General features: G+C 38.5%; 1 protein-coding gene across 8 annotated transcripts in view; it reads left to right on the top strand.

The window, feature by feature from the left end:
• The window catches only part of SDK1 (sidekick cell adhesion molecule 1), a 378,688-nt gene that overhangs the window by 12,959 nt on the left and 346,785 nt on the right, over positions 1–18,944 (top strand). The gene's annotated exons all lie outside the window — the stretch shown is intronic.

Genomic DNA, 18,944 nt, shown 5'->3' with positions numbered 1-18,944 from the left:
GGATTGGAAAAGTGAGAAAACTTGTGGGTTGAGATAAAGTCATTTTACCAGGTAAAGCAAAAGCAGTGTGTGCAAGCAAGGCAACCCAAGCTGTCCCTTCACATTGTCCCCTCAGCAGGCAAGTGCTCAGCCATCCCCAGGACAGCAGAGCTCGTTGGTGATTAATGATGGCTTGGGAAAGCAAACACATCATTCCAGACATCCCCCATTCCTCCTTTCTCCAGCTTCCCATGCCAAGCATGACACCAGATGGTCTGGAATATCCTTGGGTCAGCTGTCCAGGCTGTGTCCATCCGAATTCCTTGTGCACCTCCAACCTCCTCGCTGGCAGGGTGGTTAAAAGCACTCCCTTCACTCTGTGCAAGGGCTGCCCAGCAATAACAAAATCATCTCTGTGTTATCAACGATTTCTTTTTCAGCACAAATCCAAAACACAGCCCCCTACCAGCCACTGTGAAGAAAATTGACTCATCCCCAGCTCAAACGAGCAAATGACTGCATCTGTAAATGCATTTTCATTTTGTACCTTGTATATTGGCTGAGAGAAACTGTATGAAATGGCATGATCTTAAATGGAGATCTCAAATCTCATAAATCTGCATTGTGAAATGTAATCATATTAGAGGCAGAACACTTGTGGTTTTTCAATTATAGTGGTGCTTTTTCATATCACTGTGTGTGAAGCAGTTCTGTCAGAAACAAAGAGTTCAGAGCTCTCAGACATATCATCTTTGAAGAAACAGCTAAAGGCAACAGGTTTCAAGCTCTTTGAAGCCTTTTCTCTTTGAGTCTTTGTTAAAGGATGGTCTCTCAAAACTACTGGTCACTTACTAAGTCTGTTTTTAAGTTTGTGGGGAATCACATGAAGTGCATTATTACATATTCATGTAGCACAGAAAGGCGTATTTTTCGTAGTATAGTGCACATTTGTATTTTATAACTTGCAGAAATTCAGTTAATTGCAGTGAATGCTTTCAGTAGGAGGAGCCCATCTCAACTAATATAAAAAGGAAGGGTAAGATTTGTATGAGTTAATTGAATATGATAACAAATGTAATTGTCCAAATAGAACAATGTGATGTATGAAAGCAAGAGATTTTAATTTTAACCTACATTTTGTAGAGATTACATGTTAGAAACATTCTCTGACATAGTGCTTTATACTTTAAACAGTTTTGAAGAGTTACAAGATTTAAATATTTGTATTGTAGTTACAATATTCTTAATTTTCCTTTAGGCATTTAAAAGCTTTAGTTGTGTTGGGATGATTTTAAATCTTGTTTGGTAGAAGAATTAATGTATACAATGGGGTTTATTAATAAGTGTTACTGAAGTTATACAGATTCATTCCAATGAAGTTCTTCACTGTCAATGTGTAAACTGCTCTCCTCTTCTTACTGTCACTTTTTTTTTTTTCACTTCAGCAAATGTAGGGGATTCTGTGTGAAGGATGTGTTTCAGCAGGTTTCAGGAACTGAGATATTGGTCTGTCCCTTCACTCAGATTGGTAATGGAAGTAATACGGTTTCCAGGTGAAAAGTCTGTTGAAATGTAAGGATTTTATGATTAAATACTTTACTTTTGAGATACACAGGTTTCATAGCAGTTCTTAATAAAGCCAAGGAGCCCCATGTTTTGGTTTCAATTTTATTTTTATGGTTGCTTTTTTACTGCTTTTTTGGGTTGGTTTCTTTTATGTCGTAATCTTGCTCTGTATAACAGGTTTAAGAAAATAAACAGAACAGATTGTTGACATGATAAAAACCATGGTACATTTTTAAACAGAAATTTTGTTTGAACCAGGAAAAGATAAGACATGAGTCAGTATCTTTATATGTATTTGAAGGAAATATGTACAGTAAGGAAAAAAATGTAGTATGTTTTGACTAATGTTGCTTATCAAGTTGCACAGAGCAGTGTGATGGCTCCTCAAGTTGGTAAAAGCCATAACCATCAATCATATACTGCGTATGTGTGAGCTATTTAATAAAATTAGATATTTTTTCTAAGTCTTAAATCTTATTAGTTGTTTATGAAGATGTTCCAGACAGAAACAACCAATACTGAACTGTTGGGTTGCATTTGCCTGTACTTGGCTATTCCAGATGTGTAGATCCCCTAATCTCAAGAAGGCAGTATTTATTCTCAACTCTGGCCTTTCCATTACCTAGATCCAAAGGAAAGATATGTAGAGTTGTCCAGCTTTTAGGTGTTTCACAGTCCAGAAGAATGCAAGTAAGTAAATAAAAAGAATTTCCTCTAGTTGACATGCTTTCAAAAATCACGGATAGAATTAATGATATTTCATTATATACCTTTTTTCTCCTGTAGAAGCTTCTTCCTGTAAACCCAAGCATTTCATATTCCCAGAGCTTTCCTTTACCTGTGCTTCTTTTTATTTTGCTTGCCTTTGATTGAGTTTTTTGGTGTTGCTTGTTAATTTATTTCTTTCATAGCTAGTGCAGAGACTTTGGTTAGCAGAATGGATGTCCTGTGCGGGAGAAAACAGAGATACTGCATAAATGGCTTTTTCCATGCTGGAAGATGAAGGATCTTTCTTGAGTTCTTATCTATAAATTCCTGATGCTATCCACCTGGGCAGAGAATAGAACACATATCTCACAACTGTGAGGTACAGGAAAAAAGTTCAAAAGGAAAACTAGCTAAAAGCTGTGGGCTCTTGCTGGGGGTTTTCTCTGAGCAGGTCTCTGGGGGCTGTGGAGGGCAGAGCTCTGCTCTGATCCTGAGGCCTTTGCAATTGTCTGCTCACCCTGGAGCTCCTCTGGTGCCAGGAAGTCTGACCTGTTTATCTAAATCAACATGGAATCTCTGAGATTGCAGCAAAGCCACAAGTTCCTGCACATCAAGCAAGGATTAGTGTTGTTACACTTTAAAATAGCACATCCCAAAACTATTTTTAAGTGGTACCTACTTAGCGCAGATCATCTGGATCCCCTCTTTTTAACTCTTCCAGTTGCAATGCTGCAGGTAGAAGAGTTTAAGTACTGTGGTTAGAATGGCAGAGGAATTCTTCATCATTTATCTTCTATAGTGTCTTGGTCACTATTTGATCATCTTGGATCTTATTCATATCATATCCTCCTCATACATCATCTACAGAATTGTTTATTAAGTTCTGAACAATTAAACAATGCAGACTCATTCAAGGCAAAACAACCGGAGCAAGTGCTGGTGGAGCACTTGCACAATGTCAATATTGCACTGATACTGCAAATATCACTCTTTCATTCATTTTTTGTATCTATTTGACAGCATGACATTATTTAAGAGAAGAGAAATAGATTTTAATTAGCATATTTCTGTATTACTGAACAGCTAATTAGGGAAATTAAAGTACTTTCTCAGCTATGAATAGTACGTTAGAAGAACTGTGCAACAAAAATACCCTTGTAGCTGTACTGCTGACTTCCTGGAAAGTACCCATTTAATTCTATTACAGATTATTAGTGGTGCATCATAAAGTTGTGTGAGTGCTCTCAGTTGAAGTGAAGAGAATTATAAAGACAGAAGAATCAAACCTTTGAATACAGTTTGATCAGAGTTTGCTAGAGACTTTATTATACTGACTAGTTAATAGAGCAGTGCTAATAACAAAAAATCTGGTACTTGGGGCCTTAGCTTTTTAAAATAAATGCTACAGTAATGGGGAAAATTGGCTTCATCATCCAAGGGATCTCTACAATTCTTTTTTTTTTTTTTTTTTTTTTTTTTTTTTGTATTTTTAATTATTGAAAGTTATTTTTAATCAGTTTTTACATTTTGAAAACTTTTTTCTGAGAATTTTTTATGAGGACTCCTGTATAAAAAATTATTTTCCTGCTAGGTAGAATATATATTTAACTAGCACATAGTTTTCTCTGGCCTGCTATTCTGCTTTCTTCACTGGAAGGGTGGTGAAACATTGGAAAGGGCTGCCCATGGTGGTCCTGCAGTCACTGTCCCTGGGGGTATTTCAGAAAAAATGAAGGCACTCGGAGCCATGATCTGCTGGTCAAGGTGGTGATCAGTCAGCAGCTGGACTCAATGATCTTGGAGGCCTTTTCCAGCCTCGCTGATTCTGTGATTATTTTGATAATTCAATTTTTAAAACGATGTATTAGCAACACAAGGAATACAACAAAATTCATGAGAAATACATTGAAGTTCATGTTGGTCCCTCAGCTTTGCAGGGAACCACATCTCTGGGAAGCAGACAAGTATTATTCTGGCTTTATTGCTGTTCTGAGAGTTAATGACCATAATAAAAATAAGCATATCTTGCTAATTGTCCACTAGTTTTGGTTTTAATAACATTTTAATTTGCATGTTGGTCATGTGCTGAAAACACATGGTTTTAATTGTTCATCTTCAATTAGCATTTGAATGGGCTTTAACAAAGTTTAAAAAGTGCTGGTCTAAAAAGTTTGTAGAAATGAATTGAGACACAAATGTGAAAAAATAGGTTTGCATCAAAAATACTGGATTTCAGTTAAAAACTAGAGTCTTAATTTCAGTCTTGCCCTGTGTGGTTTTCAGCTTGGAATGTTTTGGGCCATTATGACCACTACCAAATTGACTGACTTCTGTGTTTTATCTTTGAAAAAATGGATTATTGTTTAGAGCCTAGAATTACAGTTTGAAAGGATAAATTATTGATTGTTGGCATTTTCCACCATATCAGATATTACTCTAAGATCTTTCTTAGAGGATGAAATATAATTTCTTTGATCTTGTAAAAGTGAAGTAGAAAGGCATATTTTAGGTTGATTTGGGGAAAAAATGCTTTTACAAATAAAAAGATGTTTTCATATTTGCATTATTTAAAATGCATTTTTTGTCTTATAAATATGCTAATCTTTATAAGCTGCTTCTGGTGTGACATATGGTTTGTAATTTTCAGTTCTTTGACATCAACCTAGTTTCTAGTACATAAAAATGTACAATTGGCAGGGAAATTAGTATGTTCAATGGCACCATACTTAGAAGACTTTGAGAAGTATCTGGGGTATTTATCTGCGTTATAAGCAGACAGATGTTTGAAGAGGTCTTGGAGGTTCTGTTAATTTTGTGTTTGTTCCCTTTCAGACAACATTTCTTTGGGGCTTGGTCTGATGGAAAAATTGCAGATAAATACTTGTGAATAAAAGAGCAAAGCTCAGTTTAACATATGTTTGTATTTTAAGTAGTTTTATATATCTAAAAGGATATTTAGCTTAGAAATAATTAATATTATTTTCTCAGGGGGGATGGAGCAATGTCAGGAAAGAAAAATATCACAAAACAAGTTTAAAATATTGACTGAAATGACCCCTTAATCTATCAACTGGGACTTAGTTACATATATTGTGTTAGGAAAAGAAGGAAAATTAAATGATCAAGTCAAATTCTATAGGCGTTTACTAGTATAGAGCCAATGACTGAAAAGCTTGAACTAAATGAACTGAAAAACTCCAGGAAAAAAGAAGGTTACTGTTTACATGGAAGGAGATTTGTCTTTCTTTTTCCCCATTTTGAAATTTATTCTGTTACAACTGTCATTGATCTCCCTCTGTTCCCATTCTACAGGGCTGTGCAGAGATAAATTCTGAATTGAAAAGCTGTCTTGAGTACCTTGGAATAATCTGCAGTAATGGTGCAGAGTTCAAGTGGGAGGTTCCATGATCTTGTCCCTGCCCTCTGAATCACATGTGCAATTTGAAATATTCCAGCTAACCTTATCCAAGGTTTTGCACTCCTTGTTGGAAGCAGCTGCTGAGAATCTCAAGTGCTCAGCTCTTCTCCAGTGACACTGAAGCTGGGTATGTGATTTGAACTGCCTGAAGCAGATGTCAAAGAGCTGGGTAGAGCACAGACACACTTGTTAGATCTTAAATAGTAGAATATGTTAAAACTAGCTGTTTTTAACTGTTTTCTGTTCAGATTAGCTGCAATTAAATGTTGTTACATGTACATTTCTGCCTTTTCTAAAAAACGTTTTTCTCCATCTTAGCAACATGAGAGGTACTTGCTAAGCCAGGGCAAGAGAGCTACAGGCAGTTTGACCTGAGTCATGGTGTGAAAGGGTTCTTTGCTAGAAACGGATGCTGAAGAACATTTCCAAGAATTAATTCATTATTTTTGGTTTTGGAAGGCTGGTTTGATTATGGTTTTCATTTATCCAAGTCCCATACTGATATCACTGAGCAATGATTCCATACAATTTTATTAAAACTAATGAAATGAATACTCTTTTCATAGGCCAAATTCAGTGGTACTTCAGCAAAAGCTTAATTTCAGCTACATGAGAAGTGATATTATTGATAAGTCAAGCATGCTTTACTCTACTCAATTATATCATAATTTGTATTCAAAAAAAACCCTCTTAGTCATTTGAGGTCTTTCATAAAAAAAAAAAATTCTGTACATTGTTCTTAGAAAATGAAGAACTTCCTATTGGTCTTGGTTGGCTTTGTTTGCTCTAGATATTTTTCTTTTTTTGAGATTTTTGAATGGTGTGCAGAATTTCTTGTACTTTTGGGCCAGTAGTTTAATATTTTTACAAAAACTGTCAGGAGCATCAGTGAAGTTTTGTCACACGTTTTTGCTCTCTAGTCAGGGCATCTTTTTTTATACTAGCATCTCTAGTCTAGTTTTGACTTGGCACAATGTGGTCTGCATTTAGTAATGTCAGAGCTTCAGGCGGTCAGAATCAGCAGGTGTCTGGAGTAATTCTGTTTGGACTGAAAGAGTAGAGGTGTGGCTGTGGTCCACCTGCCATCTTTGCCTCTCTCAGTGTACACAAAGGCTTTGAGCCCATCAGGGCCTTGGGGACATGAGGTCACAATTTCCCTGAGCAGCTTTACCAGGGCCCTCCAGCCACACCTTCCACCCCTGGGCCCCCAGCTCCCTTTCAGCTCAGGGCTGGGAATTTGGTCCTTCCTTGCTGGAGGGATCCCAGCCCTGTGTGAGAGTCTGGATGGGTCCCTTGGATGTGCCTGGTGCTGTCCCTGTACCCATTTCTGTCTGCTGTGCCCCAGTGTCACTGTCTCCTGTCCTGTCTGGGGTTGTCAGCGGGTTCCAGTCCCTGGTCCTCCTCTCCCTGCTGTGCTCAGGTGCTCTGGGGCTGCACCTGAATGCCGGGGGCAGCCCCTGGCCTGGGATCACACCTGGTCCTGCTTTGCTCTCCCTTTGGGAACAGCCAGCCCTGGCTGCTGTGGACACTGCTTCCGTGTCCTGTGTAAAGAGACTCTCAGCACTGGCAGCCAATCCTCCCGGTGCTGTCCTTTCCCATCAGTGGCAGGAGTGGCAGACACAGCTCCCGGCCTCGGTGCAGTGTCCTGGCAGCAGCACACCTTCCCAGCCCCTCCCACCTGCCTCTGAGCCCCTCACCTTGCTGGAATCTGCCTCTTCCAGACTCACTCTCCTCCACCATGGCCATAAGGCTATGAGCATTTTGTGATCATCTGCTGCTTCTTGGCTGAAGTAAATATGTTTTAATTTTGAGTGTGGTTTTAAAAGATAACTAAAACACAGTGATGCAGATGCTACAATTCAGTGGCTCAGAAGAAGAAAGCAGGGGGGCTAGAAGGGGATTCAAAGGTTCAACAGTATATTCTCATGGGCTATGGCAGGATCAATCATAGCAACACAATTTCTGACAGATATTTATTTAATCTATTTTCTAAGAACTTCAGGAAGGGAGATTCCAGATATTCCATTGTCAATCTGTTCACTATTTAACTATCCGAGCTATAAAAAACAAATTTTCTTGAGTTCAGAGTCTAATTGCTTTTGCTGCTACCAGTACTCCAGATTGCTAAAGTAGATGGTATTTTGGACACCTGCTATCCATAATCCTTTTCTGTTTCATAGATTTGATGAGCCTTTGCTGCTTGCATTGAAATTTGAAAAGAACGGAACTGAGCTGTCCTTTGTTGGTGAAGTAAACACATATCCATACTGTGTCCTCAGGAGATTACTCAGCCAAATTTTGGAAAACTGTTTGCAAAGTCTTAAGAGTGCTGAGGAAGAGTTGGCAGTTAGGACCCTCATTAGAAAAAAAATGCAAAACAAAACAACAAAAACACCCAGAAGAAAAGAACTTTCTGTAGGCACTATCACTTTTGCAGCCTTCAGTCAGGAGTGATGGAGTTTTCTGCTCATTCCAGATATGATTCTGTGCAGTCTGGTGAATTCTCAGTGTATTCTTATGATGAAGTCAGTCACCTTTCAGGGATGTCTGATGAGAATCCTTTAGGTCTGAACATTTGCTAGGTCAGACACCCCCAGCATTCCCTGTGGTATGAATTGCTCAGGATTGCTCAGCTGGGGAGGAAAAACCATTAATTTAGTTCTTAAGATAAAACTGAATTACAGAATTTTGGTTATCAGAGACTGAAGTCCAGCTTCCTTTTTGCTTCATAGCAGTTGCATTAAGTGCTCTTCTTGCAGGACTGCATGCTTGCAGGCCAGTTACAAAGTAAGAATCTTGAAGTGTAGAAAGGATGGAAGATTTCAGAATTTAAGGAAATAGTACCTGTGGCTCAAGAAAAATTCTATTGCTTTGTTAATTGGACTTGCAGGGTTTGAGTTTCTTTCCCCAAGGAAATGCCAAAGTTATTTAAAGAAGTCTGCTTGCATGTGCTTAGCTGCAAGGAGAAGGAGGAATTTTCATTGGGTGAAGAAAAAAAACAGGTGTTGGAGTGGGTTTTAAAAAAAATTGAAATGGGCCGAAAGAGAAGAGCAGGAGTGTAAGCTTTTAGAATGGGATTTTTTTTTTAGATAGGAGCTCATACTTTTGTCAAAGAAAGCTCTTTGTAGGACCAGAGTTCACATTTCAGGACAAGCCAGATCAGAGAACCAATGCATGAAATTTGTAATCCTGAATTCTCACAAATACTCAAGAATAGAAGGAAACTCAAGGGAGCTGACAATTGAAAGATTTTTTTTTTTTTTTTCTTGCTTATCTTGTCATCATGCGTCGTGTGACTTCTTTTAAACTGTGAAGTTACATTGTCTTCTGTTCCCAAATCTCGTAAATAAGCTATGTATAAGACTGGAACTCTGGAGGAGAGCGATGTCAAAGGATCTGCAGCTCGTGGGTGTCCCCGTGGGGCCATGGGGCTGTGTCACCCACGGCACCACTGCAGGTGTCGGGAAGCTTTGAAATCATCACAAGAAAGATGAACACCCAGTGCTGGGGCATATCCAGTTGAAGGCAGCCTGAAAGGCGCTTGAGTTGAGCGCGGCCAGGCGGGGACAGTCTGGGTGTCCCTGGGGACGAGGCGGGGACAGGCCGGCTGTCCCCCGGGTGTCCCCCGGGTGTCCCCCGGGTGTCCCCCGGGTGTCCCTCGGGTGTCTCACGGGTGTCTCCGGGGTGTCTCCCGGGTGTCCCCCGGCTGTCCCTCGGGTGTCCCCCGGGTGTCCCCCGGGTGTCTCCCGGCTGTCCCCCGGCTGTCCCCCGGCTGTCCCCCGGGTGTCCCCCGGGTGTCCCCCGGGACGAGCCCGCAGCGCGGGGCTGCAGGGGCGGTGCGAGGCCGCGGCGGTACCGCCAGAGGGCGGCAGAGGGCGGCGCAGGCAGCGCGGGCGGGGCGGGAGCGACCCCCGAGAGACCCCGAGAGATCCCGAGAGATCCCAGACCCGACCCTGAGAGATCCCAGATCCGACCCCGAGAGAGCCCAGACCCGACCCCGAGAGATCCCAGACCCGACCCCGAGAGAGCCCAGACCCAAGCCCGCCCTCAGACACCGCCCGGGACCCTGCCCGCAGCCCGGGCTGTTAATTGAAAGAGGCTCGTTCGATGCGGGGCGCCATCCCCGTTAGCGCTCGCGCAGGGATGCGGAGCAGACGCTGCTCGGCTCCAGCCCCAGTGGCCGCAGGAGCCGGGCATGGATGTACAGGAGGATGTCTGGAGCAGCGAGTGCTCAGTAAAAACACCTTCGGTGCGGTGTAGGAGGCTATGTGTGTTTCAAGTTGGGAAGATAAAGGATTTGACACACTTTAATGTAGGATTAAGAACTTAAAATGTGAAAGAGATGTGAAGGTGATGGTTTAACGTTCCTTTTCCAGTTAAGAAATGGATTTTTCTTCTCCTTTTAGTGCAAGAGAAGTATAGGCTAATCCAGCAAATAATTCAATATTATCAAAATCCATTAGATTTTTGTCTGAAAAAACATGTTTGATTCAGTTTTCGTGTTCAACCCGTTGAAGGATTTGATGAGCTAAGAATTACAGGAGGCTTTCTGGATAACTAATGACTTGTTGGCTATCCAGTTACCTTCTCAAGAGAAAATGATCCCAGAAAATGGCCTGCACATTTGAAGGAATATTTCATGCAAGATCATCTACTACATTCACTATACAGCTGAAGCCCCAGTAACTTTAACAGGGTCAGGATTTTATGGGAACTTGTCTTCTGTGTTATCCTTCATAGATCTGTGGCTGTCTGGAAGAAGCAGACAGGAGATATAATGCAGTTTTATCTACCTGTATTATGGGTGTCAAAGTGAGCAAAGTGTTGTATTTGGGAGTTCAGTTCCATTAGTTTAAAAATAAGCTGTTGTAGGTAAACATTAAAACTATGATTTTAAGAGGCCCCAACCATAAGAAACTGTATTTATCCAAAGTAACTTGTTTCTTGTTTTTGTTAAATGGTCACCAGGTATCCACTCTGATTACTTGCCTCCTGCCTTGAACTTAAATTAAATGGTTGAATAGAAATCTCAGCTTCAAAACAAATCAGGAGAGTTCTTCCTTTCTGGTAAATGGAATGTGAAGCACTCAACTCCAGGTACCTCCAGCAGGTGATGGACCTCAGCCTTCACCTACTGGAGGATGAAGCAATTCTTCATGTGTGGCTGGTTTGTTTTGTTAGCAGGAATAGATTACTCACATCACTTGGGTGGATAAGGAGCTGAGTAATTCAGCCTGCTGGCAGGAACTTCCCCTGCAACAAGACTTGTCCGGTTTTATATGTAATAGACAATTTAATTTGCCTTTAGCTTGGTAGGGGAAGTTTCTCAAGATCCTTGACGTTTGGATTTTAAGTATTTTTTTAATGATGTCTTAATCAAACCAGTATTTAACTAAATTAATATCTTGGTGTTTTATAATTACAGCTCCCCGATTTTCAACACACACAGCTTTTGCTTTCTTGAAAAACTCTTTAGCTCAATTGTCTTGGAATTCTTAGTGTTTGTTTTATAACAGATATTTGGGCACACAATGTTGTTTGTCTCATGGCACTTCCCTCCCTTTGGTGAGGAATTTCCAGAAGCATTGCTGGCTCTATAATTAATCCCCAGTATGCCCAGTTCATGTATGTGCAACACAGCTTTCATCTGGGGAGTCAAATAACTTGTCAGGACACCCAGCAGCATCAAATGACCTTTCTTTACTTGCACAGGAACATTTAAATCAAAATAATAATAGTTTTTATAAGGTTTCATTTTAGTGGAAATATTTAGGACTGGATATTTCAAACTGTAGTTTATGGAATGCTTAAGTGAACTTCTCACCTTTAAGAAGAAAATGAAATTCAGAAACCTCAAAAGCCTTCCACAAAAGACAAAGTTTTTCTTAACCTTTTAAAGTAACGACATCACAGTGCTTATGAAAGCTCTTGTTTTCAATAGGAATTCTGTTGATATCTAACCTGAGGATCTTTCCTGTCTTCCAGGAGGAAAAAAAGGAAGAAAGCCTGGGTTTGCCACTGAGTTTTTAATAATGTCTCTTTTTGCATTATTCCTTCTTGACATATCAAAGCTAGAGGTGTCCTGTGCTCTCCAGTCAGTCAGAATGTCTTTGAAAAGCAGTAGAAGGTGGGGTTTTTTTTGGCTTTTTTTTTTTTTTTTTTGGGGGGGGGTTAAATGTCACAGTGGTTGGAACCTTACATGAAACGTTGTGGTGCTGCAGTTTCCCAGTGTCCATATTCTCATCCTTAACTTCTGAAGGAGAAGGCATGAACCAACTTTCTTGCTGTTCTCAGGAAAGCAATTGAGGGCAGAAAGACTGGGATATTTTTGAAATGTTACTGAATTTTTTACCTTCCCAAGTAAGGAGAGGATTATTAATAGCTGTCTGGTATTCATGGTACAAAGATGATTGATGTATTGACATTCTGAATTTTTACTTTACAGTTCTGAAACTGCTTCTCACACCTGTGAAAGTTCTGGATATGGTTTTTGTCTGCCTAACTCACCAAATACCTTGTGTCTGCTGGCAGTGCTGCACAGAATTCAGTGTTGTAGATTCACATCATGCTCTGCTTTTTTTAAACACATCCTTTTTGAGTATCATATGGGTGTGAGACCATGAAATAATTTATTATAAATCAACACAATACTTTTTTTTCCTGCAAGTTTAATGCAGAGCACTCTACCAATGAAGAGGCTGTAAAGTGATGTGGGTTTGAACTGGGAGCTGTGTCAGATAGCAAAGCATTGTTTTGTGAAGAATTGAGACTTAGCAATTCAACATCACACAGTTTTGGTGGGTTTAAAATAAAATTGTTGAAAAGGTATATATTTAAACTTCAATACATTTTCTCTTTAATTTTTTTTTTTTTTGTAACCTAATGGGTTTCTTTGATGTGGTGGGGGCTTGGGGTTTTCTTTGTTAGAGTGAAGCTGACAGTATTAATGAAGTGCAGAAGCTAATTTGTTCTATTTTTTCTGAATTTAACTTGGTATCTACTCAAGTGAAGAATTTATCTTGGATATATGATGACATATAATAGTGTTTTGCTTGGGATCAGTGCAGCAATGTTTCTATTATTTAATTATCATGTCAAAGTGAGGAGAGTGGGCTCCCTTTTCATGAGGTGTGGTAAGGTTATATTGTGAATTTTTCATGCATACAAATCTGAGCATATTGCTGCTGCAGGATTGAGAAATCAGAGGACAGCACACAGTACTGGAGCAGGAAAATTAAATATTTCAGTGCTGAAATTTTCACTTACTGTTTGAAGATGGAGAGGAGCAGATAAGTGTGTTGCAATAGGGAAGGATACGGAAGTGAAGATGAGAAGAAATAGTCTAGAACAGCATAATAGCTTGTAATTAAAAGGGGAGGGAAAGATAAGGAAAGAGATTAGGTTCATAATGCTGGGATATTTTTATACCATATATTAAATTTGTGCTTACAAGAAGTATCCTCACAGACTGGGTGGGACACGCTGTTGGATCTAGACAGAGCATTCAAGATGGAAAATTATGGGCTAAAAAGCATTTTCATAACTAATGGTTGTTTATTTTTCTGCAATTAGTAGTTATAAGAATGGTGGTTTTGAATGTAAAAGCTGTTTGCCATTTTTGGAAAGAGAAATTCTGCAATTTAAGCTTTGCAATCAGACCAACTTTCTTCCTTAAACTAATGCCTCCCAACACTTTGTCACAGGATTCAGATGGAGAATTACTTTGCATTAAGGCCTTGTAAAAACCAAATAATGCTCTGCAGTCTTTCATTTATTTATTTATATATTCTGATTAGTCCTACTTGAAACATCCAATTTTGTGACAGCAAAGAAATAGAAGAGAGGAGTAGTTTCACTGCCATTTTTTACATATGTAGTAGCCTTTTTGACTGGATTATTTGCAGTTTTCTGAACCGGTGTACAAAAGGAATTGCCCATTTGGGGATGTTTTCATTTTGTGTACTTAAACAGATTAACTTTAATTACTATTTCCTTGTAAACCATATTTACCCGAGAAAACATGAGATATCCTAAAGCAATAATAGAGGTTGTTTTAATACTACACAGTTACAAGCCCTTTTCTTAAGTTCTTAACCTTTACAGTCATGAGGTGTCATTGGGTCATTCAGAGTAAGCAGAGGATTTATTAATGCCCTGTTAATGGTAATTGAGACAGAAAACACTGTCTCAAGTACAGGCCAGTGTGAGGGGTGGTTTGAGAGAAAAATGGTGGATTTGTGTTTTGTGAGTCTGAAAGGCAATGGTCGCTAGTGAGTTTTAAAAAGAAAGGCTAAAAATTGCACTTTAATTCAGTCTTAAACGCAATAAAGTGTAAAAGCTGAGGAGAGCTCAGCTTTGCACAACTGGTGCTGGAGGTCTTCAGGAGATGAGGGAATTGAATGGATCCACCTTGTCCAAATGTTCTCTGCTATGTGAGGAAACAATTTTCTCATCCTTTCTTTTCAAAGGCCCCAAATCTAAGCTGAAATATGAAAATTAAAAAAAATAAAGGTATTTCTTTACAGATGTTTAGGAACATGTGATAGTTTAGTATCCTTTACCCATTCTTGAATTAGTCTGAACTGTAACGTTTGGAAAAAACCTAATGAGGCCAATTTGAAGTTATTTACTCAAGAATAGAGCTTTCTGATAATCACTCCATAACATTCTATTACTACCACTTTACAGGCTTTTTATTGAATTAATTTTTACACACCAGAATTGTTATTACAATATCATACTCGGATCACTTGCTCCTTGAGAGCATTCATAGTTGTGCTGGTTATAATCACACAAACTAGAACGGGATTAATTGAGTTTTTTTAAGGTAATTGCTCTGTTTCGTGAGTCAAATTGCAAAATTTGCAACTCCTGAAAAATAGTATGTCATAGAAACATCAGAAACATGATGTAAAGAGAAACATCAGAGCTCCAACTCAAAATTAAAGTTTCAGTGATTTTTATGGCTTCCAAAGGTGTTGCTCAATAAGCCTGGTTGTGAGCTGTAGGAAAAGGGAATCAGTATCCTGAGTGCATGGGGTTTGGGAAATGTTTATTTTTCAACATGGGAATTATCAGACAGGGCTGGATTCCAGACAGCTGGGCAGATGGTTCTTTCTTTTCAAATTGGGTTGTGCCAACAAAGAGAGACAGCTATACAAATGTTAACCCCTAAGGGATCGAGAAATCTCTTTCAATACCTCCCTCCATCCCCCCTCAACTGTCTGTTTGAAAAGAAGAGCAAAATAACAATTCTGATCTAATTACTGAAAGACATTCTGGGTTTGAAATGTAAGTTTTCAAACTTTGCCTTTCCAAAGACACACACATATAGAAATGTAATGGAGTTGATTAGCTGGTGTTTAACATGGTTGTGCAGATAATGAAGCATGAAAAACCCAAATTCGCCCCAGGTCACGTGTGTATCCATTGCAGCATCATGGAGATGCTAACAGATATTTTAGAGAAGTGGTTACTCACTTGCTGCAGAACTGATTTGTGCATGAGCTGACTGCGAGGAGATTTATTTTCTGGTGTTGGATGTTATTTGGTTTTTGTACTTTACCAAGACAGTTTAAAATCTAAAATTTAACTTATTTAGGAAATAGACCTACAACCTCGGATTTTAGAAGAACAATTTTAAGAATCACAGAAATCCTCTCTAAATGTCAGGATTTAGTGTTTTCTGTAAAGTAGTGATTTAAAAGCAAAGCTTTAATTTTTGGACCTTTAAAATAAATTTCAGATGCTATTCTGTGCACATTCAAACTAATGTTGCTTTTATTTTCTTGTTTTGAAAATAAGAAAGCAGTTTTCTTATCTGGATTTTTATGTGGGCTTGTATTTAGATAATAAAGGCTTCTAACAGGTGTAGAAGGGAAATTTAATTTTCTGTCAAGAAAGAGAAATTCTGAGATATTGCAGACAGAACAAGCACCTATTGTTTGCCTTTATTTACAAAACAGAATAAGAGAGGGAAATGATTGAAAAGAGAGGCAGAGGTTGATGGAAACTTTAGTGCTTCAGAGCAGGGGGTTGTGTACAGCAGTTGAGAAATAAATAGAAATAAATAACACTCATTCTTCTCTGGAGCATCCACTCACTGGGGTTGGAACAAGCAGAGCCCTCAGAGTGTTCTGTGGGGCCTGAGTTCCCCTCCTTATGCAAGGGAAAGCATCCTGTGTACATTGGATTATTGTTATTAGGAGAATCATGTGAATAAAGGACTCTGCAGTTCAAAAATGTGCAATTTTGTGCCCTTTTCAGGTATTTTTCACCCTGGCTTCCATGATGTCCAGGTAATATTATTGAGATGCAATTGAGGAGCAGGGCACTGTGATTCTGGTGTCCAGTGCATGGCTGGACTTCTTTAAAATAAAAAACCCCAAAACTAATAACTTTTTGTGGTTGTCATAGGTAATAGATCAATATCATTTCTGAATTTCTGATGTCTCTGTGTTGAGAGAGTAACCTTGAGTTAACATCGGTCTTGAAATTTTTTTTTGAGGCAAATAGCTTAGGAAAATTATGACTGTTGTGAAGCTTAAAAAAATAGCTGCAGCCAGCTCTTCAAGGTTATTTCACAGTAAAAAGCTAAATTTGAAATGCTGAAAACAATTAACACGGTGTAGAAAGTGCAAAATAATCTTACATAAATGTTATTTACTGTTACTATGAGAGAGGAGGGCTTATTGTCTAATTAAATAATGATATGGATGCAAGCTTAAATGACATTATGTATGTATACAGTGGAGTTTTTTTGAAGGACAGATTAAAAATGTAGTTATTAAAGTGTTATTTACAGAAATTATGAGCATACAGAACACAGAAGGGAATTTTATAGTTCTAGCATCATGTTTGTTATGTAAATCTGTAATTGTCATTCTCACTAGTACCTGAGTTTAATGTTTCATTTGTATTTTCTTTCAATGTGCTGTTTTTTCATTTCTGGATTATGCTAACCTCACTAACAGGATGTATATATCCATAATATATGAATTGTAATGTGGTAGGAGTTGAAGACAGCAGGGGTAGCATGTAAAATCCAGCCAATTATTTGAATACTAAAACCATTCTGAATTGATAAAGCTCATCTGCAGTGCTTAGACTCTCTTGGCTTTAGAGCAGGGAAATTAGTTTTACACCATTTGGGTGTTTCCAGTGTCCTGCCTGAATCAGGTGCTGAGGGTAGATTGGGCAGACAGCTCTTGGATGCTCTGAATTCCTGATTCCTGGAGGAAATGAGAGCCTCACTTGAGGCTTGATTTCACTTGGAATGTGCCCACCTTTCACCTCCCTGTTTACATCTAAAATATTCTCCAGTATTGTTTTCATACCAGGGCTTCTCTTACTCTGACAGCACCAACCCCACCAGAACTTTATAACCACCAATAAAACCTTTCTGAGATTTACCTGCTTTGTGAAGAACAAACAGTTTTACCTGCAACAGCTGCATCCTCAAGATCCAGCTGGTCATCTGACCTTGATCAATTAGCTCCTTAAAAATGTATATATATTTGAATATTTGATTTTTTTTTTTAATGGAGGTTAATCTGCTCCAAAGCAAACTTTAAGATTTCCAGGATGGGTTGGAGGATGGGGAGAAGCCCTGCTCAGCTCTGAGACTGTGCAAATGCTCTGTAGTCATTACAATTCCTCCAGTTCCACTGCAGTGTTGAAAGCTCCCATCAGAGTACAAAGAAAAGGAGGAGAAAAGGACACCTGGGGAGGGTGAACCATTTTCTTAGATCCTTTTTTTTAATACAGTAAAAAATTGGCCTAGAAATTATGAAAGATATCTCATATTGAGGAAAATGTGGTTGTTTTTTTTGTTGCCACAATAGTTACTTGTACCTTTTTAATTTGCATATTTTTAATTTATTTTAGTAGAAGATGAATCCTAAGAGTTCCATCAGCTCATTTCCAATTTTATTTGGTTATGTTAGTTATAACTGTGTGTTTATATGTAATGTAAGATGCATTATAAATGCTAATAGATTTGTTCTGCTAGTAAATATTTCAACTCAAAATGTTTTCATTTTGGATGTTCTTGTATCCTTTCCTGAATATATAGGAACAACTATGCATTGTCCCATTAAAAATACTGGAATAACTTGTGAGTATGGCTAAAATAGAATTTAATGCAATATCACATATCATAGAACATTATTGTATTTCCAGGTAGTCTTAGAGTCTTAAATTACTTCAACAATCAGTGACACTTTTCTTGTTTTGCACATTGCTTCTTGGCTGGTTTTATTTTTTTATTTAAAAAGGCAAATTTTTTAAAATTTTGTTTGGTTTTCTACAAAGCTTTGCTTAGAATCTGGAGACAGGTGTTATGGTGGTTTTATTTCTCTTTCTTAAAATCAAGGAAGAAGATATTTTTTTGTTTTCTTTGGTGTTGGGAAAATTACTCCTTGATGTTGAGAATGCCTGGTTGGGTGACTGTTCCATAAAAAATTGTTTCTTATGCTTCTGAGACTCCACTCTCTGGGCTTATCCTTGGCCTAATTGCAAGAAACTGGATGCTGCTCTTGGGTTACCTTGTTTTGATGCAGTTCCCAATCCAATAAGCAAGAATCAAAGAGCACATTTTATTTCAGACCCTTAGTTAAAGGTAATTTGTTGTAATGCACTAAATAGTTGTTTTGCACTCGGTGATTTGGAATAATTAGTAATTATAAGTGAAAATCTCAGATCATGTTGATTTGATGCACGTGAGTCTCTTTGTTTTCATGAAGGTCCAATAGTGTGACAGCAATTGATGATTTGACTCTATTGTGAAATAGAATTTAAATTTATTTTTTTTTTTCACATCTGAACACAGTATGAAATTAGGACTGTTCCTCAGGAAAGCTTTTAGTATACTGGAGAATAAGAGAAAATGGAGCTTACTGGACTGTGCTGGCAAGTCAGTTAGCAGGAGAGCTAAAAAAACACCCCGTGCCCTCCAGGAAGGAGCCTTGACCTTCAACCAAGCCAGTGTGATGCCTTTCACCAGCTCTGCCACTGGCAAAGCACTAATGAAAGATTTCTCTGTACCTCTATTTTTCTGTAACCAGGTTGTCAAGTGGATATTTTCCCTTTATTTGTATAATTTCATGTTAAATTGCATTTTTCCTTTGTGCTGCTTTTTTAAGGCTCTTCGAGTGTCAAGACATGATGAACAAACTGCTTTGTTGTAAATAGACCAAGTTCTTGAAAAATATAAGGGGAGCTTGATTTTATTTTTTTCTTTATTATAGGAATAGAACTGAAAAGTAACAATTCA

The sequence above is a fragment of the Lonchura striata genome, chromosome 14 (genome assembly GCF_050655825.1).
Source record: "Lonchura striata isolate lonStrDom1 chromosome 14, ASM5065582v1, whole genome shotgun sequence".
NCBI classification, from domain to species: domain Eukaryota; kingdom Metazoa; phylum Chordata; class Aves; order Passeriformes; family Estrildidae; genus Lonchura; species Lonchura striata.
The sequence above is the reverse complement of the archived record's forward strand: the minus strand, read 5'-3'. Positions and strand labels throughout refer to the sequence as shown.